This window comes from Lissotriton helveticus, chromosome 9, assembly GCF_964261635.1.
Source record: "Lissotriton helveticus chromosome 9, aLisHel1.1, whole genome shotgun sequence".
Taxonomy (NCBI): Eukaryota; Metazoa; Chordata; class Amphibia; order Caudata; family Salamandridae; genus Lissotriton; species Lissotriton helveticus.
This window is the reverse complement of record NC_136070.1, coordinates 571,933,943-571,951,597: the sequence shown is the minus strand read 5'-3', so window position 1 is coordinate 571,951,597 and position 17,655 is coordinate 571,933,943. Positions and strand designations below refer to the sequence as shown.

At 44.6% G+C, this 17,655-nt stretch overlaps 1 protein-coding gene across 2 annotated transcripts in view; it reads left to right on the top strand.

The window, feature by feature from the left end:
* The window catches only part of ESRRA (estrogen related receptor alpha), a 179,703-nt gene that overhangs the window by 120,837 nt on the left and 41,211 nt on the right, over window positions 1–17,655 (top strand). The gene's annotated exons all lie outside the window — the stretch shown is intronic.

Here is a 17,655-nt window from a genome sequence, read left to right as displayed (position 1 = left end):
CTCTGTGCGATCTTGAGTTGGAAACTGGAGGTTACATGTAGCTAGCTCCCTGCTTGCTGCTCCATAACCCCTTAACTCTTTCACTAGGATAAGAACCAGTGACCCGCAGTTTTTACACAGATCGCTGCCTCGTGCATATTAGCTCGCAGAGCTGTCTTACGGGGATTAAAACAAGTAACTGTGTAGCAGGCGCATTAGTACTTAATGCTGGGGTTATCCTATTTCTGAGAGTTCCGGATTCTTGTAGTTAAGGCATCCGGGGTAGACGGGGCTAAATATAACATAATTTGGTGACGTTAGGTACCCCTAATCCTGCTGTATGGTGCATTGATTTACAAGGAACCATACACTGTAGTGTTATTATTAGCCCCATAGAAAATAACGTGATTAAACTATTATGTGCCCAAGGTCACAGTGTTGTCAAATGACTTGCACAGTAGGGCACAGTGTGGTAAAGTAATTAGCCCATGATCGAACACTTTGGTCACGTTTGTCCAGGATAATGCACTTTGTTCCGTTACCCATACTTTGTTCAAATGTTCTAACGGAACAGGCTGACCTCTGTTCTCCTGGTTGTGCTATTGTTAATTTGGGCAAGCATCGCCCTATCCCCCTTCCGGTAGCCACCCCTTTCCAGCCGTACTTCTCCCGTACCTGAAGCTGTGCTCCTTTAAGCCTCTATCCCAGTACTGGATGTATGACCTTGAAAGGTCATTCCGACATCTCAAGGTCTAATTCTGTATTCTCGCTGCCAATCACGCCCCCTGCAGTGCCACTTTGGGCAGAAGAACACTGCTTTCAAACGCGCAGCAGAAAAGTGACAACTGCGAAATATTTTGGTGAATGTATTAATTGATTTAAATACGTATTATTTGCTTTAAACTACTGGATATCAGTGCCAACATTATTAGTGCTTACTGTTAATAATGCTCCAACGGTGGCAATTATGGTATGGTTTATTATTCTATTGGTGCTGTTATTGAAGAACGTAGTTTTTTATTTACTTTTTAGTGTACCATGTTTTTAATTTAATTTCTTTATTCTGCATTATCATAGTTTATCGCATATGCAATAATTACAACTATAAATTATTCAGTTATTTTTGTTATCATAGAGTCCCTGATTGGACATGGCTATTAAGTGAGGGCATAGTGTCAGACCCTGATGCAGTGGGCTTCTGATTTCCAATAATGACATTCATATTTTCTTTAAACTAAAAGAAATGGAGGGCAGTCGGGTAGAAAGCTAACTTAAAGTACTTTATATATATATATATATATATATTTGTGCAGAAAGCCCTGGACGTTGGAAAACTGAATTATTTTTTTTAGGTCCAGGCATGCTTTGGTTTTACTGGATCACTGTTGTAGCGTAGCTGGGGTGGTGGATGGGAGTGCTGTGCGTTGCTTGACACATAGGACATGTATGAAGGAGTCCACGAGGCAGTGGCAAAGAAACCTGGGGTGGCACCTGTTGGGCATGGTTAGAAGCAACCGGGGTAATGGGGGTAAGGGTGAAGGGCACAAGGGTAAAGGGCACATGAGTCAGAGACATAAATAGCAGGGGTCAAAAATACAGGAAGTGACACATTAGTTAAATAAACCCAGGGGTAAGGGCACTAAGAGGAGAGCAGAAGTAAAATTACCCTGGTGTACGGGAAAATGGCTATTCAAGCATGGATATAGAGCCCTTGATCATAAGAAATGTGGAAAGAAGTGTGGACAATTCAACGGCATTCCACTGAACCCCACTAATTTATACCTGTGGGTTCCCCCCCCCCCCCCCCCCTTGGAGTCTCAACTGCGAGTTTGGGTGCATGTAATTAGCCTTAGCTCCCCAGTGTTTTGTTTCAAAGGACATTGTAGTGCAACCATCATACTCACATGAGAGAGACACTGTAGTGTGCCCTTTGGGCCTGCCTTCTCCTGTACTGTTGGTTTCTTATCCTACAGGCAAGAATGGCTAACAGTGAGAAAAGGAGGCAACCTTTAGACAGTTTATACCAGCCCTCAACGCCATACTTAACAAGCATTTGCAATGCAATAGGTGTGGCATTTGCAAGAGTTTAAGCTACTGTAAATGATAATGTCTTTTATTTATCCGTTCTGATCATTAACACATACATAAAAGGCAGTAGTAGTTTATTCGATCAATAGCATGATCATATACATATAAAAGTATCACAGAACATCAGTATTTCATATTACCATAGATAAAAAGTAAAAAATGTCACTTCATACTCCTTTACATCGTTCTAGGTAGAGGTGTGATTAACAAGCTTAAAATAGACGCTTTAAGATTCTGAATACATTAAAATGAGAACACCAATAATGTCAGGTTGGATCACAACCATCGTTTGACACTTCAGGCCTTCAAAAAGGGCTTAAATACTTGCTACCCCAATATTATCAAGACTCTTGTATCATGGTGTTGTTTCAAATTTAGGCCTTTGCCGCCAGGCATAAAGCAAATTTCTTGATAGTGTAAAAACCAAGCCACGTTGTTGAGTCTGATCTAAAACCACGTAGTGTTACAATGCCAATAGCTCAAACTCTTGTAACTGCAAGACCTATTTCATTTCAAAGAAGCAGCCGCCATTTTCCCGGGATGCTTGTAAAGTGAAAGCGCACATGTAGCAGGAAAGCATGTTGTGCCTGCAGTAGGAGAAACTCATTAAAGAGAATAGTGCTTACAAACTAAATAAGACATTCATGGTCCACATGAGAGGTTACAAATAAAGTCAAGGCGGTAGTAAGGAGGTACTATCAAGCCTTTTCATGAATCAGAAGCCAGTTTTTATAAAGGACAATGACACAAGCCAGTGAAAAATATGGGGGGAGAGTGAGCAGAGCTTCAAGTCCATACTCAAATACAGCATGCTTCGCAAAGCAGCACATGCGCTGCCCAGGCTAGACCTAAAAAGTGCAGGCAAATACATATCCAATCTCCATCAGTGCATTTTCTTTCATCACTGGTAACGCCCCCCGAATGCAGTGGCAAAGTGATTGTGTTTTTTTTTGTTCACCCTAAGTTGGCAGGGTATGCCCAGACATGGGTCCCTTGCTCACTTTGCCACTAGATTCAAGGTAGCCTGGTTGATGAAGAGTGTTACCCCCAAACCGGTTCCAGGATGCTTATTTCTGGTCCAGGGAAGACCTGGCTTGGCAGTTCCAGCTGGACTATTTCCATGAGGAACAGGGTGAAGACTGATATGCATATAGCTGGGTATGAACTGGGGTGGCATGGTGAGTGAAAGAACGATGGATTTAACCCAGATCTGTGACGGGGGGTGAAATGTCTGAAAAGTTTCAGCGCTCCGTCCATCATCTCCTTGTGTTTGTCTGTTCTCCTGACCCAGGACAGGCACAGTCTTTTGAATCTGCCTCTCTTGTTCCAGGAGGGGCACAGCCTAGGCAGCAAGGGGCCTCGTCCATCCCTAGGCGGACAGGTGTAAGGTCCTGTCCCTTGAATCACCCTGCACAAGTATCCAAGGCACTGACCCTATTTTTACCAGCAAGACTCTTAAGTAGCCATCTTTCAGTCTCGGAATGTGTAGGTTGAATTGTGGTGTGCACGTCTGTGCCTGCTGGGCCCGGTCCACCTTTTATAAACACACAAATTAAATAAATGGTGCAAGGTCGCTTGTGAGTAAATCTCTGGTGAGTTCGCTGTGCTTCATTAGTGGGTTGTGAAAGTGCGAACTGGGTGTATTAATACGTAATTTTCTCTTCTACTTTACTATTGACTTCTTCACAATTACTGTCTGTCAGGGCAAGTACACCGAGCAGGCAGATTGAAATAATCAAAGTGGTAGGAAAGTGGCAAAGAGGAACAGTGAGGGTGGTAAAGCGTCAGGGTTGAGAGCTCCCGTGGCAGCGGGGCACTTTGCAGCAGTAATGACATCCAGGCATCCCTGGACGGTACATGCACTCGGAATACAGGGCAGGGAGGCCTATAGTTGCCCCCCCCCCCCCCTCTCTAGGGTGACCAGATCTTGAGAACCAAAAACCGGGACATTTTGCAAAAATAGAAGGACTACAATTTTACGTCGATGGAGCCGCACAGAACGACAACTCTTATCAACATAGGAACACAAAAGAAGCACTAAGAAAATAAATACAATGTAATTTCTAAAACCAGCTTCATACCTGTTAAATAAATTCATTAACAGCTGCTAACTATCACAACTTTAGAACACCCAATAAGTGCCTCTCACTGGTTTCAGTCGACCCCCTCTAAAAACCGGGACATGAGCCAAAAGTGCCGGGACAGCTGGTGAAAACCCGGGACTGTCCCGGCAAATCCGGGACGGCTGGTCACCCTACCCTCATGGCCTTAAGCTCCCTGTCGGGCATGAGGTTCCCGTCAAAGACTTCAGGGCACACTTGTCATTTCTCCTTCAAACAGGATTCCCTGTTGGGACTTTTACAACAGGATGGAGGGGTTGTAGACAAAACAAGAAGACCACACAACCGTCCTACACGTTTCCTCCGTTGCCCTCGGCTGCCCTCCCAGTTGCGCAGATGGCTCCCTGGTTTCTCATGCATGATTCTCCAAGGAGGGTAAATCTGTGGCCGAGGCGGCCTGGAGGACGGGCGAAGATCACGCCGAGCTTAGAGGACGCGCCGACCCCGACCTGTGGCCGGCTGCTGTCCTCTGACGGAGCACATGGAGGCGGCTGACCCCTGCTCCACTGCAGGCCTCCTGCCTGACCATTTATTTCGCGCATGAAAAATATGTGCGTGATTGCATATCGTAAACAGTAGTTGTTGGTCATCAGAAGGCGCACACTGCCCTCCGCAGTTCATGCAGTTAACCTAACCGAGTGCCCTCTCAAAATTGGTGGTCTCTGGGGAAGAGGGTCTCTCGCTTCACATTTAACTCCTACTCATTGTCTCGCGATACCAGGCCCTGTGACGATTTGTTTATGCTAAGGTTTATAATGATACGTCTCCAGTCAGCTCTGTAGCGAGCTCTCATCAATCAGCTGTGTGACAATCTCTCCACACTCAGCTATTTGGAAAATCTTCCTCACTCAGCCGTTGTGACCACTCCTCTCCGCACTCTTTGTCAGTGGTCAGCCTCCGCCATACCTCTCATCTCCCCGTTCTGCCCTTAGCCAAGGTGAAAGTTGTTCTCTCCGTCCACAGTCCTGTGTAGAGGTTTGTTTGCTTGTTAAGTGTTTGCTGAAGTGCTAGCAGGCCACCTTAGGGCCACTTTAGAACGCTCAGAGACACACTGCTAGTCTACAGACACGCACAAGCAAAGCGTACAGTCACAGTGACGGTCTCTCGTCCGCCGGTCAGTGATTACTCTGCTTTCACTGGCCGGTGGGAACTACTAAGAGGTTGCCCACTGTATTGTCACTCAGCGGGCGATGTGGCCAGCCGCCCTCCCTTGCTCTGTTTTAATCTTTTTCAACGGATGTATGACGTTACAACTCATACTTTTACCACGCATACCTTTACAACGCGGTTTTTACATCGCATACCATTACAACGCATAGCGCTTTTGGGTGTTGGATAGTGAATAGTTTAATTTACTATTCCAACTCCAGTCCCCGTGGACACTAGGGAAGGTTATTGGATAGTAAATTAACCTATTCCCTATCCTAGAGCGCCCCCCAGAGCAATGCGTTGTAATAGTTTGCGTTGTAAAAGTTACGTTGTAATGGTAGTTCGTTGTAAAAGTTTCGTTGTAAAGGTTGTATACCTTTTTCAACACCTCCGACAGCGAAATAGATGAAGGCTCTAACCTGCTGATACATGAGTTGAGAAAAGGGATGACCGGTTTGATTTGATCAGGTTGTGTTTTTCATGGAACCACTTGCTGTTGGATAGTTTCCAAGGAGAATATTGGATGCTGGTGCAAATTCTTTGAAGAATTGTGTGCTTTAAGATTTTCTAGAAGTTTTAAAGTGGATTTTTCTCCCAGTGCGTGTTTGAGATTCAAATGTCTCTCCTAAGAAAGCATGTTTCAGCCATAATAGAAATGTCAATACACGGATTTTTCTTTAGACGGTGGCTTTTCCATTTGCCACTATTTTAGCATTGTAGAGTCAATTCAATACAAGTGGCCTCACCTGCCGAGCCATGTACAGTTTTCTAACAAGTAGTTCTTTCCACCAACTCTGTAGTTTTTACTTAAAGATTTTGGCATTTCATGTTACTCATTTGGTTAATGTTCTAGTTTTCTTATCCAGACTGTCATTTGTTGAACAATCTCTGTGAGCCTTTACTATTAAATGTGCCCTTTAGTATCACTTGTATAGCACAAACGATTACACAATCTCAGAACAATTGTTTGTGGTTTTTCCAAGCTGGGATCACAAGATAAGCTGTATCTAATCAGGTTGCTCTTTTCCTTTCGAATGACCCTCAAGGTTCACACAATTGAAACTCTGCAGTACTTCTGCCAGATACCTACATTTGCGGGGCAGCCACATGGATATCCATTAACACGTTCTTCTTGAAACACTGTTTCTCTTATAATGCTGAATCTCATTTTTGTTCAGACTGTTCCCCACAGTCTCTCTTACTAAGTATTGCCTGGTAATCTCTTTTGCATTTCAGCGTGCCCTAACTCCCCAATCTTACAAAAATTGAGCGTGTGGTTTATTTGCTCTAAAAAGAACGGAAGATTGAAAATTTGTGCAAATACTGTATGGATCTTCTATTTTGGCAGTGATTCTTCAAATACAGAAGGTTTTTGATGTCTCCATCGGCTTGTCCCTCTTCAACGTCTCTGATCCGTAAGAAAGGGTTCTGAGAATGCTTTGTAGTGTCTTGGAACTGGTATTCTGCAAGCACCATAACCTGAATTTCAGTGTTGCAGCTGTGTTAAAATACATTGACTAGATTCCTTTTGATTGCCGGATTTTACTGTCAGAAAATGTTTCCTTGCTTTGTGATTTCAGGGGAAAAGGGGGTAAGAAGTAAGAGTCAGAACGAGTTACCCTAGAACTCTTGTTTCTGACCCATCAGTCATGTTCATTTCCGGTGTATGGATACTATCCTACAATTAATGGACCTGTAAGAGTGAGGTTCAAAGCATTGGTTGGGCGCAGAGCTTGAACATGGGGCCGAATTGGGCATGAGCTCATCTCTAATCTTTTCATGTCTGTTCTTGTGCTCACTGTGGTATTCACTAAGAGGATGTCTTGCGTGGGTGCAATGTCTTTCCATTGGCTCAACAAGTGGGTAACTTGTCGAGTGCAGTCCAACGTGGGCCTGACTTTCGTACTGCGATGAATGACGGTGTTTATGAGTGCAGATCTAAGAGCTCAGTCTGCCAGTCTATCTGACACTTGTACAGCTCATATTTAGGATAGACCCTACTTCAGTGCTCAAGAAGACTAAAAGCAACATGATCTTTGCTTTTAGGTGTGTGTGAAGTATGTTTGTGGAAATACATTAGGTAGTTGACTTTGATTTATGTATTTGGAATTTGTATAGTGTGAATCTAGCCAACAGGCAGAGCAGCACTTTACAGATTCAAAGGCAAAATTGCAGTTGGTGAGTGACTAAAGAAGATGCTGGGTTCTCACATTGTTTAAAAAAAAAAAAATCTGTCCTCTTGTCACCTTCATATGGACAAGTCTTAGTGGACCGCAACACATACCGTGGTGTTAGAAAAGGCAGTGTGTAGTTCAGTTTGCAGATTTGTGATGGGCATGTTTGCTCCCATCTCTCTCTGTACCCTGTGATCCTCCAATTGTAGCATCACCTCTATCATCATTAAAAGGAAACCATTACTCTGGTTCTTCTCTGATATGACTGTTAGATTCCATCTCATAAATATATTTCAATGATCTGAGCCACACAAACATTCAGTAGCATTATAGAACGTCCACTTTTTTAGGTCTTGCCTGAGACAGCGAATATGCTGTCACTTGCATGACTCTTGTTAGATTACAGTGGGCTTAGAGCCTGCTTATTGTTTACCATCGGTTGGCTTCACTATGACTCTTATTTGCATGTTTCTAATTTGTTATTGTTGCTGGCTTCACATCCTCTTCTTCTGTTTGAACCTCCCCTGGAGCATGACCAAAGTACTTGTGTCCTTCTACTGCTTGGGTTTTAGATGCTACTTTCTTCTGTTTGTTGAGTACTCCGTGAAAGTGTAGGTGTCTTAACATTACTTGCCCTCATCTCACCCTTCCATGGCCGCCTTCTTCAGCTGCTTTCCCCATAGCTCTCCTCCATTCCCACTTCCTTTACGTTACTTGTTCTCTCCAGCTATTCGTGTTGTTGTTTCTCTCTCCTGCTGCCTCGGTTGATACTTTACCCCTCCCGCCCTCCTCCCGCTGTCTGTGTTGTCACTTATTCCCACCATCCCCTTTGTGTTTTTGCTTGCTCCCTCCTGCCCTCTCTGTTGTTTCTTGCCCCCTTTTATCCCTCCAAGCCTATCTATCCTCAGTGTTGTTGCTTACCTCTTCCTGCCCTCCGATATTGTTGCTTGCCCTGCCTCTTGCACACTGGGACACACTCCTGCCTGGTGTTAAAAAGGAACCATTCTAATTTAAGGGAGAGAAATTAGTTAAAAGGAGGGTTTGGCTAGGTGTGCGGAAGCACATAACTTTAATGTGTTCTGGAGACCTGATGGTCCTGCTGTGTGGTGGCTCTGAGGACCTCTGAGAGAAACCTGCATGTGGTTGCATGTTTCATTGGTTGTCTAAGACGGTCGTGGAATAGGGACTCAGAATAATAATAAAGTCCTATTTCCCTGTTTCTCTGATCAGGCTCTGTTTCAGAGATGGTCACGAGTGAATACCAGGTGGTTGGCAAGCTACCATACAGGTTCTTGTTGCTTACGAGCCTTAAATTGTCAGACCTTTTCTCCAGAAGGCATTCAGTGGTTCCAAAAGGCAAAGGAGTGGACAAAATTACAGTTTGTCTTTGCAAAATAACGCAACTTGACTTTGCACGGCTATGCTAAGGCTATAGAAACTGGTGTAATGTATGACATAGACTAATGATTTCCAAATAGTTATCAGTTTCCATTCCTAGCGATATCTATTAAAATGCGTCTTTAGAAATACAACTGCGAAATGTGCAACATTTAAAATAAAGAATGATTCCCTCTGGGGGCCTTGATGTACCCCCAAAACCTTTGTAGCAATTATACAGTGAAGCAGTATACTGTGAAATAACACAGGTATCTATAAGATGAAGTTTTGCCTTGGGGAGAATATCTGAATTCTAGGCTATGCTCAGAAACCTTTGTACCTCAGTCCTCTTACCATGGCTTTGTTTACTGCCCCTGTATATGGAAAATAGGTACGTGTAGTGAATAAAAGTAGGTCTGGTCCAAGTATTTTCCATGTAAATTTATTAAAGATTGATGTTACAGCGTAGAGCCCCACCAGGAGCAGCCTTCCTGCTGCTCAGCCCATCCTCCAACTGACAGCTTCACTCATCCAACAATACATTCCACTGCCACCTCTCACACCAACATTCTATCAACCCAACCCAATCACACCGGCTGCGCAGCAGGTATGACAAATCTCCCTTTCTTTATACAAATGAGAATAAACAATCATCGGCTTCACTTCCACGAACCCACCAGACAATTTTGCTCAGCATCTCTGTCACTCGCACACACACCCAGGGCCGGACTGGGAACCGAAATCGGCCCTGGCAAAGTGCTCAGCCGCCCCCCCCTCTACCCTGGGGGTGCGACCGCACTCTTTGCCAGGGCCGGTTTTCGGCCGATTTTGTTACAGGGCCGTTTTTGCAGCTATGCTGCAAAAAACGGCCCTGTAACAAAAACGGCCCCCTGGGGCCCAAAACCGGCCCCCACCCATGCAGCCGACCGGGGGATTGCCCGGTGCCTACAACGGCCAGTCCGGGCCTGCACACACCCCACATCTAGAGAAATAGAACAGGAGGTTTTTCAACCTCTTACCAAGCCACCAAATTCTGGAACAACCTCCCCCAACACATCCGGGCCTCCTCCTCACTTCTTGAATTCCACAAGAAGATGAAGACCTGACTTTACAATTAGTCTTCTTGTGGGACCATCGAGACTGCTTGTATTCAGGCCCACCCTCACCTCCTGGCTACACTCACCTGCTCAGCACTTGGATACCCTCACACCTGACCAGCAGCGCTCTACAAATACACCTTAATTTACGCACATAGAAGGGATCTACACCTCCAACATAGATTTAAGGTCTCTAATGTTGCCCTTTACAGCTTATAAGGGGACCCATACCAATCCTGTAGAATTTTAAAGTATGAGGATTTTAAGTATAAGCTCCATTCTCCACTAACTTTTACCTGAGGATAGTTGTTTTGCTGTCTGCCGCCCACGGAGGATTCCACGGACCAGAGGGGTCATTTTGCAGATCGCGCTGCTGGTGGGAGCAGTACTCCCAGCGTGCGCTTGATTGGGGAATAAACTACTGCTGACCACACCGGGGGACTGCGAGGACCAGCAGCCTCTAGCCCTTACAGCTGGTGCCTCTTCCCCCGGCGGCCACGCCCCCTTGGAACACCATAAGAACTAGTTCTGTCCCTCCCGCAGCGCGGGACGCAGCGCGGGGCGAAGCCCGGGCAAAGGGCGGGCCCGTTCAAGCCTGTGCAAGACTGGACTGGGCCATTTTATTTTTGGTTGGTTTTATTACCCCCTTCTTATTGAATGTTACTTTTTATAGTATTTTAACTTGTACCCCTGAAATCGTTCCTTTTAATTCCACCTACAGTAGTGAGTTTTTAATTTACGCTCAGCATGTCTCCTAGAAATACAAGGAACACTGTCAAAAAACAGGCCCTGGCCGCGGCAGAGGTCATTGGCCCGATAGACCAATTTATCACTAAGGCCAATGTTGCCATTGAGCAGGGTATTATACTACTGAATCGTCGAGTCTCCCAGGACTTGGCTATAGCGAGACGTTCTTCAATGGGCCTATTGGCCACCGCAGTAACCCCCCAACGTCCAGTAGAAATACCCCTGCCAGTGACAATGCATGCGGAGGTACACACGGTGCCCAACACGGTGGACCTCTCGGCAACCTTGAACTTGTCAGATTCTCGTATGTCACTTGAAAAATCCCCACTCATATTTGCTACCCATAGTGCCCTTGATCCCTCCCCAGTCACAGATAGGGGTATACGCGAAGGCGCTATCCCCAAAAGAAAGTCTAAAAGAAGGAAAACTGCTCATTTAGAGCATATTGCTACTTCCCCACCTATGACTATCCCAAAAACCCCCTCTATTACGTATCTCCCTTCCCAATCCACTAATCTTGCTCTAACTTCCCCCCAATCACCACTTCCTGTGCTAGCACCTGCAACGACTCTCACTGCTGATAATCTAACTCTTAGCAGCCATAGTAGCTATGATAGTGATAGCAGCCTGGATGATTATGGTAACTTAACTAACAATACCTGTGGTAACGATAGCCTATTGCTCACCAAAATAGGTGAATTACTTAAGTCATACTTAACTCCTATAGAAAAGGTACTACATCAGCTGCAATCTCAATTAGCTCAATTAACTCAATTGTCTTCAGTTCCTGATCTAAATAAGGGTAACACAAAAAATCCCAATTTAGTACAAGGGAACCCCTTAGTAGATACTATCAAAACCAGTAAGCCTAACCCCCCAAAAACCATTTTACCCAACAACAACACTAACCAAAAGGCCCCGCTGAAACCCATTCAAAAGCAACCACCACCGCCTCAGCTTAAGCCTCAAGCCCCACAGAAGACATCGAACCCTTTACCACTTCCACCTCTGACCAACTCTAATGATCAGTCGTCCAATCAACAAATAACCCCTCCTACGCCTTCCCTTCCTACACCAGCCCCTCCGGTCCCAAAGCAACAATCGCTCGGATTTAACAACGTCCCTAGAAACCGGAGGAGAGGGGGTCGTTCCGTACATCTCCCACCTGAGGCATCCCCCTATGTGGTTATCCTGACAGGTGTTCCGGAACTCCCCCCCAGTCTAGACGAGCCAATCTGGTCACTAAAAAATAAAGTCATATACTGGTTGTCCAATAATAGACCTTTAACATCTTTTTTGGACAACAGAGTTACTACCGTTCGCAGAGTGCCATGGCTCGGCACTGTGCCCAAAAACATCCAGGGCGACTGCATTATAGTGAACTTTGAAGACCCTAATACTGTTGAGCACATTTGCTCCTGGGGCGACCGTACATCTGCCGAAGGGATAGCTACCCGCAACTTGTCATACTTCTACCCCCCGGCTCCCCGTCACAACACCGGTCCCCCCTGGAGTTGGATGAGAGTGGGCAATTGGGATGGGAATAGAGACCATGGTCATCGGGCAGGTTATGGCTTTTCCAATTCTACTTCTGGTCATCATTCCAACTGGAGAGGTCCACCATTATCCAACAGGTACGAATGTTTGGATATGGTTGACTGACCATCAGTCCCCTCCGATAACAATACTCAAGACCCTATTGGAACTCAGATTCTTACTACTCACTCTTCCAGTAAAAACCGGGTGGTAACGCCCAACCATTTTCCCCCGCTTGGTGCTGGCATCGAGTTTCTTTCTCCTCTGCCAAAGATCTCCTTGCACTTGTCATCTTCACAGGTCTGTGTTCTTAGCCCTGCTCCTCTTATAACCCCTGAGGAGCCGCAAAAAAGGCAACAAAACAGTTTACCTTCACCACCCTGTTTATCTAACAACACTGCCTCTTCCTTTATTCCTTCCCCTTGTATCTGTGATCTAATACCCCCCGATACCTTGTTGATCTCCAACCCCCTTTTACCCCCAACCAGGGATCTTACAATCATGTATTGGAACGTAGCGGGCCTTAGATCTAAAACACAGCTCCAGTCCTGGATCGACCTGGTTAACAGGCATGACATAGTCTGCTTCCAGGAAACCTGGGCCATTGAGCCGATTCATATCCAGGGTTTTAAAACCTTTCATATGTCCGCTACTCCATCGGTTCAAGGAAGACATAAGGGTGGCCTGGCCACCTACGTATCCAACCGAATTCCTTTTATTATGACTGAAATATCCCAGATGTCTGAAATCTTCCAAATTCTCAAGTTTACTGTTAAAAGCTCCGTTTATTATGTTATAAATATGTATAATAATGTACCACATGTTGACTGTGTAAAGTCATTGACAGAAATCACTTCATTTTTACATGACCAGAAAGTTAAAAATGCACAGTCACAATGTTATTTCGTGTGGGGTGGGGACTTTAATGTCTACCTATGTACTAACTCCAACAAAGGTTTATGCGGCCTTGAAGATGAGTATGACTCCCCCATCACCCACTTTATTCACTCTAGCCTAGGGTCAGCTTTTAATGCTTGTTTATTTTCACTGGAACTTGAATTTGCGAATGAATTGGTGACCCCTGCTGTCGATTTTAAGCCAACATTCCATGGTAGAGGACTGTTGTCCACAATCGACTTCATTTTGTGTTCTCAGATCTTAGGAACCAGATTGAAAAAATTTTCTACTGGCACAGACCCCTCTAGTGACCATTTTCCCAACAGCATTACTATTACTCTTAATTCTGTTCCCTCATCCCGCACCAAGTCCAGCATCTTAACACAGCAATCCCTGGAGATGGGCAGAACTAACGGGTACACAGTAAAGTGGTCTAAGATCAACCCCAAAGAGGTTACCGAAAGGGTTATCCAACAAACCCTCCCACAAATTTACATCTGCTTAGAGGAGACCTCATCCCCTCAGCTGATCTTGTCTAGTTTTGCCAAGATCTTAGAAGCTATGCGGCAGGAGCTTATCCGCCACCATAACAAGAAGGAAGAGAAAGAAAGTCGAGGGTGGTTTGACTCTGATTGTCGTAGGGCCCATAGTGCACTCAAACGAGCCCTTCATAGTCAAAACAGGGATGTAGCCTTAATCTTACATTTAAGAAAACAATATAAATTGGCCCTAAAAGCCCGCAAACGGGAAATAAAAAATAACCTTTGGGCCCAACTCCACGAGAGCATAAAATCAAAGGACAGTACGCTATTTTGGCGAACAGTCAAATCTCCATTTTTGGCGGATGACGCCGCTTCTTCCCATTTAGACGTGGCAGTACCCGCTGAAAAATGGGTGACCCATTTCTCTCAGATATTTGGGGATTCAACCCCATTTACCGATGTTATTACATCCAGGGAGGCCAATACCAACAGTGATAACACCTACCCAATTGACATCTACTTTGACCTTGGAGATGTGAATACAGCACTAACGTCTTCCAAGACTGGGAAAGCCCCTGGACCTGACGGGGTCCCATTAGACATCTTTGTGAATAACCTTGAATTATGGTCCCCAATAGTCACTCAAGTCATGTCCGCAGTCTCTCAGGTCGGTTTAATCGATTCTTGGTCTACCTCTGTGCTTCTTCCCATCTTTAAAAAGGGGAACCGAGATAATCCAGCTTGCTACCGACCAATCTCCCTCTTGGACTCGCTGGGTAAGGTCGCTGGGAGACTCCTCCTGGAACGTCTCCAGGATTGGGCAAAGGAGAACAAGGTCATCACAGACCTCCAGTTTGGGTTCCAAGAGGGCCTGGGCACGGTGGAGCAGGCTCTTAACCTCACCTTACTTATGGGGAAATACGCCTGGGCTAAAGGTGGCAATCTCTACCTAGTTTACGTGGATTTAAGTTCCGCATTCGACTGCGTAATCCACTCCAAGCTATGGGAGATTTTAAATAAACTGGGTGTAGACCCCCCAATCCTGAAGTTTCTCCGAGAGCTTTACTCGGATGCCAAAGCCTGTGTGAGGTATGGCATCAACGGAGAGCTAACGGATTCATTCCGAATTACAAAAGGAGTAAGACAGGGGTGCGTCCTTGCTCCATTCCTATTTAACATCTACACTAACGGTCTGGAGCAAGCGATGCTGATAGGGAATAAGGACCTCCCCTGTATAAAAGGTCGCCCGATTCCAGCATTGCTTTATGCCGATGACTCGGTAATCTTAGCAAGGACACCTAATCAGCTCCAGTTGCAACTTGATAAGTATTGCCAATACATGCTCTCTCTTGGTCTTAAAGTCAACAAATCCAAGACTTTTGTCATGTATGTTGGCAAGAAAGCCCAGAAATGTAAATCTATCTATATTGAGAATACTAGGTTAGATAGTGCTAGGAACTATCCGTATTTAGGAATCCTCATTGACCATCAACTGTCATGGAAACCTGCCATATCTAGCAGGAAATCGCAGTTCCAACGCACAACATCAGCACTGACCTCATTCTCTAGGAAGCTGGGCAAGCCCGCCCCTGCAGTAATACTGCAAATTTATCAAGCTAAGTGCATGAGTGTGGCTACCTACGGAGCAGGTGTATGGGGCTATGTCCCTGTCGATGACCTCCAAGTAGTCGAAAATGATTTTCTGAAGTATATATTAGCCCTCCCCAGAAGTGCTTCCAATTACGGTAGCCATATGGAGCTCGGTAGGGATTACATATCTGACTTCATAAGGTACCAACCGATTCTCCTTTGGCACCGTATATGGACCAAGGAGCAATGTCTCCTAACCCGGTCGCTAATAACAGACTGCCTGACTCTGACCCATTGGAAGAAGATTCCTTGGCTGTTGTACGTTTTTAAATTTCTGAATGATTTGAACTGCTTAGAGTTTTTTATAAACCCTACGTCACTCACTACCATATCAAGAAGGTTTTTAAAGAACTTATGTGTCTCGCATCTGAGTGATTTACGTCTGTGCTCAGAAATCGGCAAACAGTCGACCAACCATCTAATGATGATTCAATCCTCCTATGGCCTTCAAACTTATCTGTCCTTTTTTCTGTCTAATTATGATAGATATGTTTTAACTCGATTTAGATTTAATTCCTTTTATCGTCTTGTTTCATTTCCCATGCCCTCTGATTGGTCACGTGATATGATCAAATGTCCCTGTGACGATTGTACTCCTCAGTCTACATTACATGTAATTTTATTTTGTACCTTTTATGACAATCCCCGCAAACGTTGGTTGGTTCCTCTGCTTAGATTTTTAAGATTGAGAAGATGCAGACCTGCCCTTTTGGCATTACAATGTCTAGATTCCCCTTTTGTTGCAAAAACAGTCGCTTATTATTTAAAAGCTTGTATAAAAATTTGTTCTCAACTTGCGGCCCATGCGCAGTAAATATCTATTTTTATACCACTGTTATTTCGGGTACCAATATTGAGCAAACTGATTATATGCTTAAACTGATGCATTATCTCATATAGTAACCAATTTTTATATGAAAAGTAAAATGTTGCAAATAACCGTATATGTACTGTATGATTTTCACCTGTACTTTTATGGTTGTAAATTCAACCGAATAAAGTTACTTTTTGATTTGATTTGAAGTATTGCTTCTACTTTTAAATATTTTATGTGTGTCCAGGAACAAAGACCAGTTCTCTTCTGTATAGCCTGCCATAGTTGGGCCTGCTGGTGTAGTCTGGTATAATGTTCGGTCATTTTAGAGTAAAGTTCTGCAATAAGATTATTCTAAATACCAGATATAACCCTGGTACACTTGCACCATTTGTCAATATAGGAAAGGATCGGGGAAACGTGAGGAGTGAAAGTGCTTCCATCTATATGTCCCCTCAAACAGTGTGTCATTTGTTTGTCTCTCTAGGGTAGGAGTATCCTCGGGATAGTGTTTGATGTAAACACGTGCATGGAAAGCCAGGACAATGCTTTGACCTGGACACTTACCAGTAACCATCACATCCACCTGCTTGCCAGTAGAAGGACAAAAAATAAAAACGAGGCACTATTGATAGTCATATCAGGCTGGATTATTGTGGTACCCTGTTCATAGGCTCTACAGAAAAAGTCAATGGATGGCTCAAAAAAATGAAAAACTTTGCGGCTCTGATTGTAGTTGTTTTTGGCCATCTGGGACATGTTAGCCCCTGCAATCTTAATCTTCACTGGTTCCCTGTTGTCTTTGGTGTCAAATTGTAGGCCCTTGCCATAATTTATAAAACTCTCTCCTATAAGGGCTCTCCCAGTCGAGGTGTGGTTTGATTGCTTACAAATGTAGTGGTCCGTATTGTTAGAAGACGAGAGTTGGCTTGAAATTCCCTCAGTCAAAAGAAGGAATCCACATTGGGGTAAATTGCTACAGGCTTTGAGGGCTCAGTGGCGAATTATCTTCGCCAGACCGCAGGAAATCAAGTGTGTATTCACGTATATGTGCGCCTGCCCCGGTTTCTGAGCTGTGGGTAACGGTATACCTTCAGATAATATACGCCTTACAAATGCTTTTTATTTCCACCTAATTTTCTTCAGGTGCAGGTGTGGACAAAGCCAGGTGTAATAGGTCCTCCTATTTTACTTAGAATGTGAGGTAGCTGCCACAACAACCCAACTGAGGTGCCTCAGTGTTGACCTGAGGCTCTTCTTCCTATTTCAGTACTGTCACCTGCACATAGCTAAGTTGAATCATCTCTGTTCTGACCTGCAGCCCCTTCAGTTATACCAAAACAGCTCTGCTAATGCGCCTCGATCCTGCCTTGTAGGATCATCTTCTCATCCAGCTCTGGATTCCACAGGATGTATGACGGTACAACGTGTGGTATTACCACACGTACCGTTACAATGCAGGTTTTTCAATGCAAGTCGTTACAACGACTTGCGTTGGGGGGCGCTGGATAGTGAATAGTTTAATTTACTATTCCAACTTCAGTC